This window comes from Protopterus annectens, chromosome 14.part0 (genome assembly GCF_019279795.1).
Source record: "Protopterus annectens isolate FY-2018-M chromosome 14.part0, PAN1.0, whole genome shotgun sequence".
NCBI classification, from domain to species: Eukaryota; Metazoa; Chordata; order Ceratodontiformes; family Protopteridae; genus Protopterus; species Protopterus annectens.
In genome coordinates this window covers 183,920,545-183,933,810 of record NC_056748.1, presented here as the reverse complement: position 1 = coordinate 183,933,810, position 13,266 = coordinate 183,920,545, and the positions used below count along the sequence as shown (strand labels likewise).

At 42.3% G+C, this 13,266-nt stretch overlaps 1 protein-coding gene across 3 annotated transcripts in view; it reads right to left on the bottom strand.

Moving 5' to 3' along the window:
• The window catches only part of FAF1 (Fas associated factor 1), a 5,915,525-nt gene that overhangs the window by 1,806,053 nt on the left and 4,096,206 nt on the right, over positions 1-13,266 (bottom strand). The gene's annotated exons all lie outside the window — the stretch shown is intronic.

Below are 13,266 nucleotides of genomic sequence, written 5' to 3'. Positions count from 1 at the left end.
GAACAAATGGGCCAAAGAGTGGCAGGATGGCAAGCAAAGGGGGGTAAATTTTTTTTTTAAAAAAGGCTGCCATCACAAGACAGTTTCTTGCAATTACAGCAGCCAAACAAAAAAAGAAGTTATGCACTCACCATAACGTTCCATGTTTATAGTCCATCTCACCCTTCATTCTTACATATGGGATCGGAGCCGATCCTCAGCTCCGACTCGACCTATTTACAAGCTGGAAGTCTTCTAGTTGGCTTGTGGCTAGGTAGGTATCCCATGGTGCACCAGTACAATCCCCAGATCTTGTTTGCTGCTAACTAGGAGAGATAATAACACATATACCAAAGAAGCCAATACAAAAAGGTCTCCATAAAAAAAGAATAATAATATTTTTCTGTCTCCAGGTACTTCCAGGCTGGGGGCAGGAGGGTGGGTTCGTAAGAATGAAGGGTGAGATGGACTACAAACATGGAATGTTATGGTGAGTACATAACTTCTTTATGTTCTGTAGTCCTATCTCACCTTCATTCTTACATATAGGACAGCGTCCCTAGTGCCTTATTCTTGGGTGGCTCAAGGAAAAATACTCCTAAGTACCGTGAAACCAAATGATGCTCTACCCCTGGAGGTTAAATCCAATTTGTAATGAGTAATAAAAGTGTGAGGGTTAGCCCACGTAGCTGCCGCCCAAATATTATCAAGTGAGACCCTGGCTTGAAAGGCTGCAGAGGTAGACTGAGATCTGGTAGAATGAGCCTTGATTTTAAAGGGTAAAGGTCTACCCTCGGAATTGTAAACATAAGCTATACAGCTAGATATCCAATTAGAGTGTGTTACTTTAGAAACTGGTAAGCCTGACCTGGCTTCAGAGAAGAAAATGAATAACTGATCTGATTTCCTTAGTCTGGTGCAAATAAAAACGTAATTGACTACGAACATCCAGCTGGTGAAACCTGTATTCAGCTGCGTTGGAATGATTTGGAAAGAACACCGGAAGCTCTATGGATTGATTCAAGGTGGCATGGGAACAGACCTTGGGGACAAAAGAGGGATTAGTACAAAGGGACACCCTGTCCTTGTGAAAAATCAGATAAGGGGGTTTTACAGACAATGCTTGCAGCTCTGACACCCGTCTGGCCGACGTGACAGCCAACAGAAACAAAGTCTTCCAAGACAGGAATTTCAAAAGGGATGAGTGAGAAGGCTCAAGGGGCAGAGAAGTTAATTTGGATAACACAAAATTTAAATCCCATGAGGCAACAGGTTCTTGAAAAGTGGGTCTTAACAAAATGGCACCTTCAAGGAAAGTTTTGCACAGCTTATGTGACATCAGATTAGAATCTTGAAAACCTAGATGAAAATTGGAAATTGCTGCCAATTGAACTCTGATAGTGGCAGCCGCAGATTCCTGGTGAAAAATCTCAGACAGGAATTCCAAAACCACTGGAATGGAGGCCAGATAGAGAATCTTCTCCATTTACTGGAATATAGTCTCCTAGTGGAAGGTTTATGAGAAAACATAAGGATATGAGTCACGGAGGGTGAGAAGTCATGAAGCCTGACTAGGGATGGAACTGGAGCAGCCATGCTGTCAAACTGAGGGTGTGTAAGGAGGGATGAAGTGAACCTGACATCTGAGTCAACAGATCTAGAACTGGGTCCAGGATCCAAGGATCATCCAGGAGAAGAGGCCCTAGAAAGGAGAACCAAACCTGACGAGTCCAGTAAGGAGCAATGAGGATAAGTTTGCTTCCCAGCCATTTTGCTTTCTGAATAACCTGTGGAATGAGAGGAAAGGAAGGAAAAGCATATAGGAGACCCAGGGGCCAATCGTGAATAAATGCGTCTCTTAATGACTCCCCCGGAGGGGAGGTGAGGGAGAAGTAGCTGCTGCATTTGGCATTGATTGGACTGGCAAAGAGGTCGCAGCAAGGCTGTCCCCATCTGCGGAAAATCTGTTCCGCTGTTTCCTGTTTACAGAGACCACTCATGAAGTACAAGAATTGCACTGCTGAGCTTGTCGGCTATCACGTTGGTTGTCCCTGGAATGTGCGTTGCCACCAGAAAACGCTGGGAAGATATCGCCCATTTCCAAACAAGCATGGCCTCTTGACAGAGTGGGTAAGATTTGGTTCCGCCCTGTTTGTTGATATACCATACTACCGACATATTGTCTGACTGTATTGCAATAGTCCCCAGAGGCAGAAGGTCGGGGAGTGCTTGCAATGCCAGGAGCACCGCCATCATCTCTAGAACGCTGATATGCAGGTGAGCCTCGTGATCTTGCCATGTGCCTTGGACAGTCCTGCCAAGATAATGCCCCCCCCCACCCTATCTGTGAGGCATCCGTGGTCACAGTGGCAACGGGTTGGTGAGGAACAAATGAAGTGTCCATGGTTAAATGACTGGGTAGTGTCCAATAAAGGAGGTCCTTCTTGCAAGATTCTGTCAGCAGAATGTGATGAGATAATGGGAGGTGCTGAAAGGACCACTGGGGCGACAGGTGCCACTGAAGAATTCTCATGTGTAGCCTGGCTAGTGGCACTAGTAATATGGTGGAAGCCATGGTCCCTAGAAGCTGCAGAATAGTCTTGGCTTTGACCTTTCGTAAGGGGAGAAGACGCCGAATTTGAAGAACCAGATTATGTGCCCTTTCGGCAGGAAGACGAGCCAACATGTCTACTGTGTCTATCTCTGCGTCTATAAAAATCACAGATTGAGAGGCAATAGGGCAGATTTTTCCCAATTTATAGAAATTCCCATCTGGGCACAAAGCTGAACAGTAGCATCCCTGGTCTGAAGAAGTAGATGCCTGGTTGGGAAGGTCAAGAGCCAGTCGTCCAGATATGGAAACACTTGGAATCCTCAACGTCTCAGGTGAGCTGTCACTACTGGCATATATTTGGTGAACACCCTGGGATCTGTGGTGAGACCAAAGGGAAGAGCACGAAACTGGTAATGACTGACTCCCAGCCAGAAGTGTAGATGACTCCTCGATGCCTTGTCCATTTTTATGTGGTAGTAGGTGTCTTGGAGATCTACTGAGCACATCCAATTGTCTTTCCCTAACAACAGGAGTATAGAATGCAGTGTCACCATCCGGAACTTGTCCTTCTTTACTGATTCATTCAATCTGCTGAGGTCCAGAATAGACCTCCAGTCCCCTGTACATTTTGGCACTAAAAAGAATCTGGAGTAAGTTCTGGATCCTATTTGGTCTGCTGGGATGGCTTGGATGACTCTTTCTGACAGCAACTTGTTGACCTCCACAGTTGCCTGATACCTGTGACTGGGTGGAACATCTGGGATCTTCTTGGGAACAAAAGGTGGAAGAGAAAAGGGTATGACATAACCTCTGGTAATAATTCTTTGTACCCACTTGTCTGGAGTGATACCCAGCCAGGCTTCTGGATACAAAGAGATGCGACCCCCGACCAGCCCCAGAGAAGCACAGTTGAGCCCCACATCAGGAGCGTTGGTAAGGCCGGCCCCGAAAGGAATCGTGACCTCCCTGGTTTGCGGACCGCCCCTACCTATAGGGCGACGTCTACCATTTCCTCCTCCTCCACTGCCTCTGAAGGAGGAGTCACCCTGTGCACCCTGAAAAAACCTCTGGGACTTCTTGAACCACATCTTACCGCCCCTCTGACCCTTAGGGTATGGTCTAGAGGGAAAGGTAAAATGAACTCCCATGGCAGAGAGTGTTTTTCCTTCTTGCTCGCATCAGGTGAGTGTGTCCTTTACCTTGGGTCCAAACAATGAGGAACCGTCGAAGGGGGTGTTGGTAAAGGTAGACTTGAACAGTTCCGCAAAGTTACACAAATGCATCCAGGAATGACGCCTTAAGGAAATTCCTGAAACCGCTGCTCTACTCGCTCCATTGGCTGCATACGAAATAAGCCGTATGGAAGAGTTGACAATAGAGTTCAAGGTGGACAACTGGGCAGTCACCTTGTCAGGTACTCCCTCAGTACATGAACCTTGGAGAGAATCTCCTAACTCTTTAAGGAGATCTCTCTGAAGCCTTGTAAAGTGAGTAAGGTAGTTCAGCGATCTAAGGGTAAATGCCGCTGAAGAAAAGATACGCTTTCCGTATCTGTTCATCATTCAAGACGCCTTACTCAGTGGATGAACAGAAAAAGAAGTCTCAGCTAGCACCTTCTTAGTAGCAGCCGCCGCCACCACCATGGCATCTACAGGAACACCTTTAGACAAAAAATAAGTTTCTTTCTGGCCCTCCAGAAAAATATTTGGTCTCCTGGGGACTGGCTCCACGGCATCAGGAGTATCCCACACCTTTCGACTAACTTGCTCCATCAGTTCATCGAAGGGTGATGACACCCAAGAGGCTGAAGGTTGAGACCCGAAAGCCTTCAGGTACACTGACTCCTCATCAGAAGGAGTAACAGTGGGCCAGCCGCACCTCTGTTTAAGGATTTCCAGGATGTCTACGAAGGAGACATCATCAGAGGTTGACTTGGGGGACCCTTCTGACTCCTCGAGGTCAGTGTCAGAGGTCAGAGACTCATCCTAGGAGTCTACATACTTCCTCTTACATGTTTTCTTCCATGGGGGCTCCTCAGAAGGATATTCCAGAGAGGTCTCGGAAGACTGGGGGCCACCAGCCGATGGCTCCTGAGGCTGAGGGTCTCTGCTGTCCACGGGGGGGTAGGAGCTGAGACAGAAGTAGGTGCTTTAGGGGGAAGAGTGTCGTTACCTCTGGTAGGAGCTGACAACCAGGACAGCACACTCCTCGTCATCTCGAATGCTGACCTCACCAGCTCTGAAGAGACAGAGGATGCAGTCGGCCCCACAGCTATTGGCTCCGAGACAGACATAGGGTCCGTACTCACCCTCGCCGACACACCGAGAGGAAGACTCGGAACCAAAGAAGTTTGGTTCCAAGCATCCCTGTTGGGGCCGACTGGGGAGCGTCGGCCCCTAGACAGTACGGATGGTGCCGATAGTATCTGAGCAGAACTCGGCTCCGAAACAGCCAGAGGGGGAGCTGGAGCCGAAGGTTCCACCAGTGGTACCAAACATTCCGACTCCGAAAGACCACCATGGCCCAGAGGAGGAATGATCAAAGGGGGCTGAACAGACCCAAGTGGCTCCAGAACCAACTGGATCGGAGCCAACAGCAATTTGGGCAAAGCAGATGACTTCAACAGTCTCAGCACTACCCTCTCCATATCTTCCAATAAACTCCTGGAAGACCTGGATGACAGAGTAGGAGAGCGAGATCTCTAAAGTATTGGGGATTTCAATATAGGGGAGACTGGTACAGTATCCATAGACCAGCTCCGTGAAATGGTCTCAGTGGTCAGCTCCGAAATACTTGAAACCGGCCCTGTAGTCACAGCAGTGCTCTCAATCGGCACAAAGCTCTGTGGAGCCGAAGAGGCAGAAGACTCATCCGTTTTCGTGACTTTAAGAGGTGGCTCCAAGACACCAGCCGGTGCCAGGGAGGGCCTCTTAGAGGACTTTTCCTTTTTAGATCCCTGAGATCTAGAAGAAGAGGAAGAGCTAGCCAGATCTTCCTCAAAGGACGGTTTAAGAAGACCTTTTAGAATGAGCTTATTCTTATGTTCTGGCAACACCCTAGGACTGAAAGAGTGGCAAAATAAGCAGGTTTCCTGTAAATGAATGGCCCCTAGACAGTAAACGCAGTTACTGTGGACATCCATGATGGACATCTTCTGTGAGCATTTAATACATTTCTTGAAGCCAGATGGCTTATGGTCCTTACTAACTTTGGACATTCTCACAGAGATGGGCACACACACAGAAAGAAGAAAAGGGGTGGACTAGGTCCTCTAATTTAAACAGGCCTAGCCCTGCAGGAAAGAGAAAGACACCACGAGGACTAGGTCCTCTAACTTAAATGGGCCTTGCCCAGGCAAGGAGGGGAACGGAAAACAACTAGGCCTTCTAACAAAACCAGACCTAGTTAAGAGACAAAGGCAGGAAGTCACACACTCAAACAAGAATACAGTGAAACTTTCAATATATTTAATAAGAAAAACAGAACCGTGTTCTGACAACACCACTAATAAAGCTTATGACTAAAGAATCAAAACAGAACAGAACCTCGTTCTGTTAACTACGCTAACAATTTAGCAAGCGGAAATCTGCCAAAAACTTAGACTAATACCTAGTAAACACACACACCTAACTAAGCGCAAAAGGCGCCTACAAATACTAAACTATGAATAACATGAAAAACAGCACACAGGATACCAATACAATCAAGCCAAAAGGCCAGTTACCAAAAAATTGCACACAAAGGCGCAATTATAAAGGTAACTATTCTAAACTATGATATAACAGGATAGACAAGAAATTACAAACATTTTGAATAATTCAAAAAACTTAGCAAGAGCCAAAGAGAAGCACAACCAAACTCATCGACATGGCAAATGAGATCTGGGGATAGGACTGGTGCACCATGGGATACCTACCTAGCCACGAGCCAACTAGAAGACTTCCAGCTTGTAAATAGGTTGAGTCAGAGCCAATCCCATATGTAAGAATGAAGGTGAGATAGGACTACAAGTACAAATATGACTCCGTCATTGTCCATGCTGGTGTGAATGACCTGAGACGTACTTCCCTGGACTACATGAAAAGAGACATAGAGGAGCTCTCCGATTATGTAGCCCAGGCTGGTATGACCCTGACCCTGAGCAGCATCTTGCCCTCACCAAGAATGGTACCACAATACAAAGACAAGATGATCAGCTTTAATAACTGGCTCAAGTACTGGTATCATTCTAAGGGGATCCAATGTCTGTCTGCCTGGGATGACATGTTGGACAAGCCACGCTGCTTCACAAAGATGGCTTACACCTGTCACCACTGGGCTTCCGGATATTGGCTAAGGCTCTTGCCACCCCCATAGTGCCTTTTTTAGGCAAGGCTCAAAAGACAAACCCACCTCCTTAGAAAACAAAAATGGAAAAAAACTAAGGGTAATGCTACTCAATGCCAGAAGTCTAAATCTCAAGATGCAGGCACTTGATGCACTCCTCAGCATGGAGAACATCGACGTCTGTGCAGTAACTGAAACCTGGTTCAAGGCTCCTGAAAGCACCCCAGCGCTACCAGGCTATACCTCGTATCATGCTTTTTGGCCCCAAAACCCGGGCCGAACCACAAAGGGAGGGGGAGTGTCCATATTCATCAAGGACACCCACACCTCCAGGTTAGTAGCAACACATGAAGCATCAGAGACCATACAGGTGCAACTAACCATAGGCAAAACTGCTATACAACTGGTAGCATGTTACAGACCACCCTCACAATCTCAAGAACCCCACTCAGCCTTCCTGAAGACATTGGAGGATATGAATGTATCACAAAATACCAACATAATGGGAGACTTCAACTACCCAAACATAGATTGGGTACATTATTCTAGCCCTAATACCCTAGCCCAAAGGTTCCTGGAATTCATAAATTCAAATGCACTGGAACAACTACTCACCTCTCCCACTAGGGGAGATAATATACTAGACCTGATCATCACAAACATGGGGACAAAATGCTCCAGCTCGGAAGTATACCCTCACTAGTGAGATCTGACCACAAACTAATCACCCTGGATATACATATCCCACCTCCACCCCAGCACAAAAGACCACAGTGAAAAACTTCTCAAAAGCAGACTTCACTCTTCTTAAGACTGAGATGGTATCCTTTAAGCCCACTGTGCCAGTGGATACCACATCCCACAATGCCGAATCCTTCACAAATGCTTTCTATGGACATCTCCAAGAATGCATGGATCATGCAATCCCAAATAAATCCAAGTCCCTCTCCACCAAAGGCAAGCGTCCTGTCTGGTGGACCTCAGCCATTAACAAATTGTATAACAAAAGAAGGAAGCTACTGCACGTCAGAGCAAAATCCCACGAAGGAAGACATCTCTGATCAACATTAGCAGAAAACTACGTTCTCTCATAAAAACATCCAAGGCCAACTTTGAGAGAAAAATCACTAAGGACACTAAAGATAACCACAAAGCTTTCTTCAGCTATGTTAGAAACCTGGGCGGAAACCCTCAGATATGCTCAGAGTTGGTTCACAACAACAAAAAATACACTGAACCCACAGATATTGCCAACATTCTGGCTGACAGGTTCAGTGCAAATTTCTCCCCTCCTTCACCCCCAAAAGAAGAAATACTTATCCCAGCTGAATGTAATCTCCCTGTCATCTCAGATGTCCAAGTGAGAACCGCCCTAAACAAAGCTAAAAACACAGCATCAATGGGACCTGACGGTATCCCGGGTTGCGTGTTATGTGAACTCCAAGAGGAGCTAAACCCACAATTAACAACCTGTATTCAAACTGGAACCTTAGTTTGAGAGACAGCCTTACAGAACTATCTTCAAGTTTATAGAGCTGAGTATATTTTCTGTGTTATTCTGTATTATAGAGCTAAATTGTCTGCTTGATATCTGTGTCTTACTGCTCTGCAAATCTATAGAAAACTGTATATATATTTTTTTATAATTTGTACATTCCTTACATCTGTGTTGAAACTGTTCCCCCACCCCCCTCATGTCCTGCCTTGTCTTTCAGCTGATATAATTTAGCTAGTGCTGTGTCTCCTTTTAATAAACAACCTGTATTCAAACTGGAACCTTAGTTTGAGAGATAGCCTTACAGAACTATCTTCAAGTTTATAGAGCTGAGTATATTTTCTGTGTTATTCTGTATTACAGAGCTAAATTGTCTGCTTGATATCGGTGTCTTACTGCTCTGCAAATCTATAGAAAACAGTATATATATATTTTTTTATAATTTACACATTCCTTACATCTGTGTTGAAACTGTTCCCCCACCCCCCTCATTTTCTGCCTTGTCTTTCAGCTGATATAATTTAGCTAGTGCTGTGTCCCCTTTTAATTAACAACCTGTATTCAAACTGGAACCTTAGTTTGAGAGACAGCCTTACAGAACTATCTTCAAGTTTATAGAGCTGAGTATATTTTCTGTGTTATTCTGTATTATAGAGCTAAATTGTTTGCTTGATATCTGTATCTTACTGCTCTGCAAATCTATAGAAAACAGTATATATATTTTTTTATAATTTGCACATTCCTTACATCTGTGTTGAAACTGTTCCCCACCCCCACCCCCCTCATTTCCTGCCTTGTCTTTCAGCTGATATAATTTAGCTAGTGCTGTGTCTCCTTTTAATTAACAACCTGTATTCAAACTGGAACCTTAGTTTGAGAGACAGCCTTACAGAACTATCTTCAAGTTTATAGAGCTGAGTATATTTTCTGTGTTATTCTGTATTATAGAGCTAAATTGTTTGCTTGATATCTGTATCTTACTGCTCTGCAAATCTATAGAAAACAGTATATATATTTTTTTATAATTTGCACATTCCTTACATCTGTGTTGAAACTGTTCCCCACCCCCTCATTTCCTGCCTTGTCTTTCAGCTGATATAACTTAGCTATTGCTGTGTCTCCTTTTAATTAACAACCTGTATTCAAACTGGAACCTTAGTTTGAGAGACAGCCTTACAGAACTATCTTCAAGTTTATAGAGCTGAGTATATTTTCTGTGTTATTCTGTATTATAGAGCTAAATTGTCTGCTTGATATCTGTGTCTTACTGCTCTGCAAATCTATAGAAAACTGTATATATATTTTTTTATAATTTGTACATTCCTTACATCTGTGTTGAAACTGTTCCCCCACCCCCCTCATGTCCTGCCTTGTCTTTCAGCTGATATAATTTAGCTAGTGCTGTGTCTCCTTTTAATAAACAACCTGTATTCAAACTGGAACCTTAGTTTGAGAGAGAGCCTTACAGAACTATCTTCAAGTTTATAGAGCTGAGTATATTTTCTGTGTTATTCTGTATTATAGAGCTAAATTGTCTGCTTGATATCTGTGTCTTACTGCTCTGCAAATCTATAGAAAACAGTATATATATTTTTTATAATTTGCACATTCCTTACATCTGTGTTGAAATTGTTCCGCCACCCCCCCCACCCTCATTTCCTGCCTTGTCTTTCAGCAGATATAATTTAGCTAGTGCCGTGTCTCCTTTTAATTAACAACCTGTATTCAAACTGGAACCTTAGTTTGAGAGACAGCCTTACAGAACTATCTTCAATTTTATAGAGCTGAGTATATTTTCTGTGTTATTCTGTATTATAGAGCTAAATTGTCTGCTTGATAGCTGTGTCTTACTGCTCTGCAAATCTATAGAAAACAGTATATATATATTTTTATAATTTGCACATTCCTTACATCTGTGTTGAAACTGTTCCCCCACCCCCCTCATTTCCTGCCTTGCCTTTCAGCTGATATAATTTAGCTAGTGCTGTGTCTCCTTTTAATTAACAACCTGTATTCAAACTGGAACCTTAGTTTGAGAGACAGTCTTACAGAACTATCTTCAAGTTTATAGAGCTGAGTATATTTTCTGTGTTATTCTGTATTACAGAGCTAAATTGTCTGCTTGATATCTGTGTCTTACTGCTCTGCAAATCTACAGAAAACAGTATATATATTTTTTTATAATTTGCACATTCCTTACATCTGTGTTGAAACTGTTCCCCCACCCCCCTCATTTCCTGCCTTGCCTTTCAGCTGATATAATTTAGCTAGTGCTGTGTCTCCTTTTAATTAACAACCTGTATTCAAACTGGAACCTTAGTTTGAGAGACAGCCTTACAGAACTATCTTCAAGTTTATAGAGCTGAGTATATTTTCTGTGTTATTCTGTATTACAGAGCTAAATTGTCTGCTTGATATCTGTGTCTTACTGCTCTGCAAATCTATAGAAAACAGTATATACATTTTTTTTATAATTTACACATTCCTTACATCTGTGTTGAAACTGTTCCCCCACCCCCCTCATTTTCTGCCTTGTCTTTCAGCTGATATAATTTAGCTAGTGCTGTGTCTCCTTTTAATTAACAACCTGTATTCAAACTGGAACCTTAGTTTGAGAGACAGCCTTACAGAACTATCTTCAAGTTTATAGAGCTGAGTATATTTTCTGTGTTATTCTGTATTATAGAGCTAAATTGTTTGCTTGATATCTGTATCTTACTGCTCTGCAAATCTATAGAAAACAGTATATATATTTTTTATAATTTGCACATTCCTTACATCTGTGTTGAAACTGTTCCCCCACCCCACCCCCTCATTTCCTGCCTTGTCTTTCAGCTGATATAATTTAGCTAGTGCTGTGTCTCCTTTTAATTAACAACCTGTATTCAAACTGGAACCTTAGTTTGAGAGACAGCCTTACAGAACTATCTTCAAGTTTATAGAGGTGAGTATATTTTCTGTGTTATTCTGTATTATAGAGCTAAATTGTCTGCTTGATATCTGTGTCTTACTGCTCTGCAAATCTATAGAAAACAGTATATATATTTTTTATAATTTGCACATTCCTTACATCTGTGTTGAAACTGTTCCCCACCCCCTCATTTCCTGCCTTGTCTTTCAGCTGATATAATTTAGCTAGTGCTGTGTCTCCTTTTAATTAACAACCTGTATTCAAACTGGAACCTTAGTTTGAGAGACAGCCTTACAGAACTATCTTCAAGTTTATAGAGCTGAGTATATTTTCTGTGTTATTCTGTATTATAGAGCTAAATTTTCTGCTTGATATCTGTGTCTTACTGCTCTGCAAATCTATAGAAAACAGTATATATATTTTTTATAATTTGCACATTCCTTACATCTGTGTTGAAACTGTTCCCCACCCCTCATTTCCTGCCTTGTCTTTCAGCTGATATAATTTAGCTAGTGCTGCGTCTCCTTTTAATTAACAACCTGTATTCAAACTGGAACCTTAGTTTGAGAGACAGCCTTACAGAACTATCTTCAAGTTTATAGAGCTGCGTATATTTTCTGTGTTATTCTGTATTATAGAGCTAAATTGTCTGCTTGATATCTGTGTCTTACTGCTCTGCAAATCTATAGAAAACAGTATATATATTTTTTATAATTTGCACATTCCTTACATCTGTGTTGAAACTGTTCCCCACCCCCTCATTTCCTGCCTTGTCTTTCAGCTGATATAATTTAGCTAGTGCTGTGTCTCCTTTTAATTAACAACCTGTATTCAAACTGGAACCTTAGTTTGAGAGACAGCCTTACAGAACTATCTTCAAGTTTATAGAGCTGAGTATATTTTCTGTGTTATTCTGTATTATAGAGCTAAATTTTCTGCTTGATATCTGTGTCTTACTGCTCTGCAAATCTATAGAAAACAGTATATATATTTTTTATAATTTGCACATTCCTTACATCTGTGTTGAAACTGTTCCCCCACCCCCCTCATTTCCTGCCTTGTCTTTCAGCTGATATAATTTAGCTAGTGCTGCGTCTCCTTTTAATTAACAACCTGTATTCAAACTGGAACCTTAGTTTGAGAGATAGCCTTACAGAACTATCTTCAAGTTTATAGAGCTGCGTATATTTTCTGTGTTATTCTGTATTATAGAGCTAAATTGTCTGCTTGATATGTGTCTTACTGCTCTGCAAATCTATAGAAAACAGTATATATATTTTTTTATAATTTGCACATTCCTTACATCTGTGTTGAAACTGTTCCCCCACACCCCCTCATTTCCTGCCTTGTCTTTCAGCTGATATAATTTAGCTAGTGCTGTGTCTCCTTTTAATTAACAACCTGTATTCAAACTGGAACCTTAGTTTGAGAGACAGCCTTACAGAACTATCTTCAAGTTTATAGAGCTGAGTATATTTTCTGTGTTATTCTGTATTATAGAGCTAAATTGTCTGCTTGATATCTGTGTCTTACTGCTCTGCAAATCTATAGAAAACAGTATATATATTTTTTATAATTTGCACATTCCTTACATCTGTGTTGAAACTGTTCCCCACCCCCTCATTTCCTGCCTTGTCTTTCAGCTGATATAACTTAGCTAGTGCTGTGTCTCCTTTTAATTAACAACCTGTATTCAAACTGGAACCTTAGTTTGAGAGACAGCCTTACAGAACTATCTTCAAGTTTATAGAGCTGAGTATATTTTCTGTGTTATTCTGTATTATAGAGCTAAATTGTCTGCTTGATATCTGTGTCTTACTGCTCTGGAAATCTATAGAAAACAGTATATATATTTTTTTATAATTTGCACATTCCTTACATCTGTGATGAAACTGTTCCCCCCCCTCATTTCCTGCCTTGTCTTTCAGCTGATATAATTTAGCTAGTGCTGTGTCTCCTTTTAATTAGCAACCTGTATTCAAACTGGAACCTTAGTTTGAG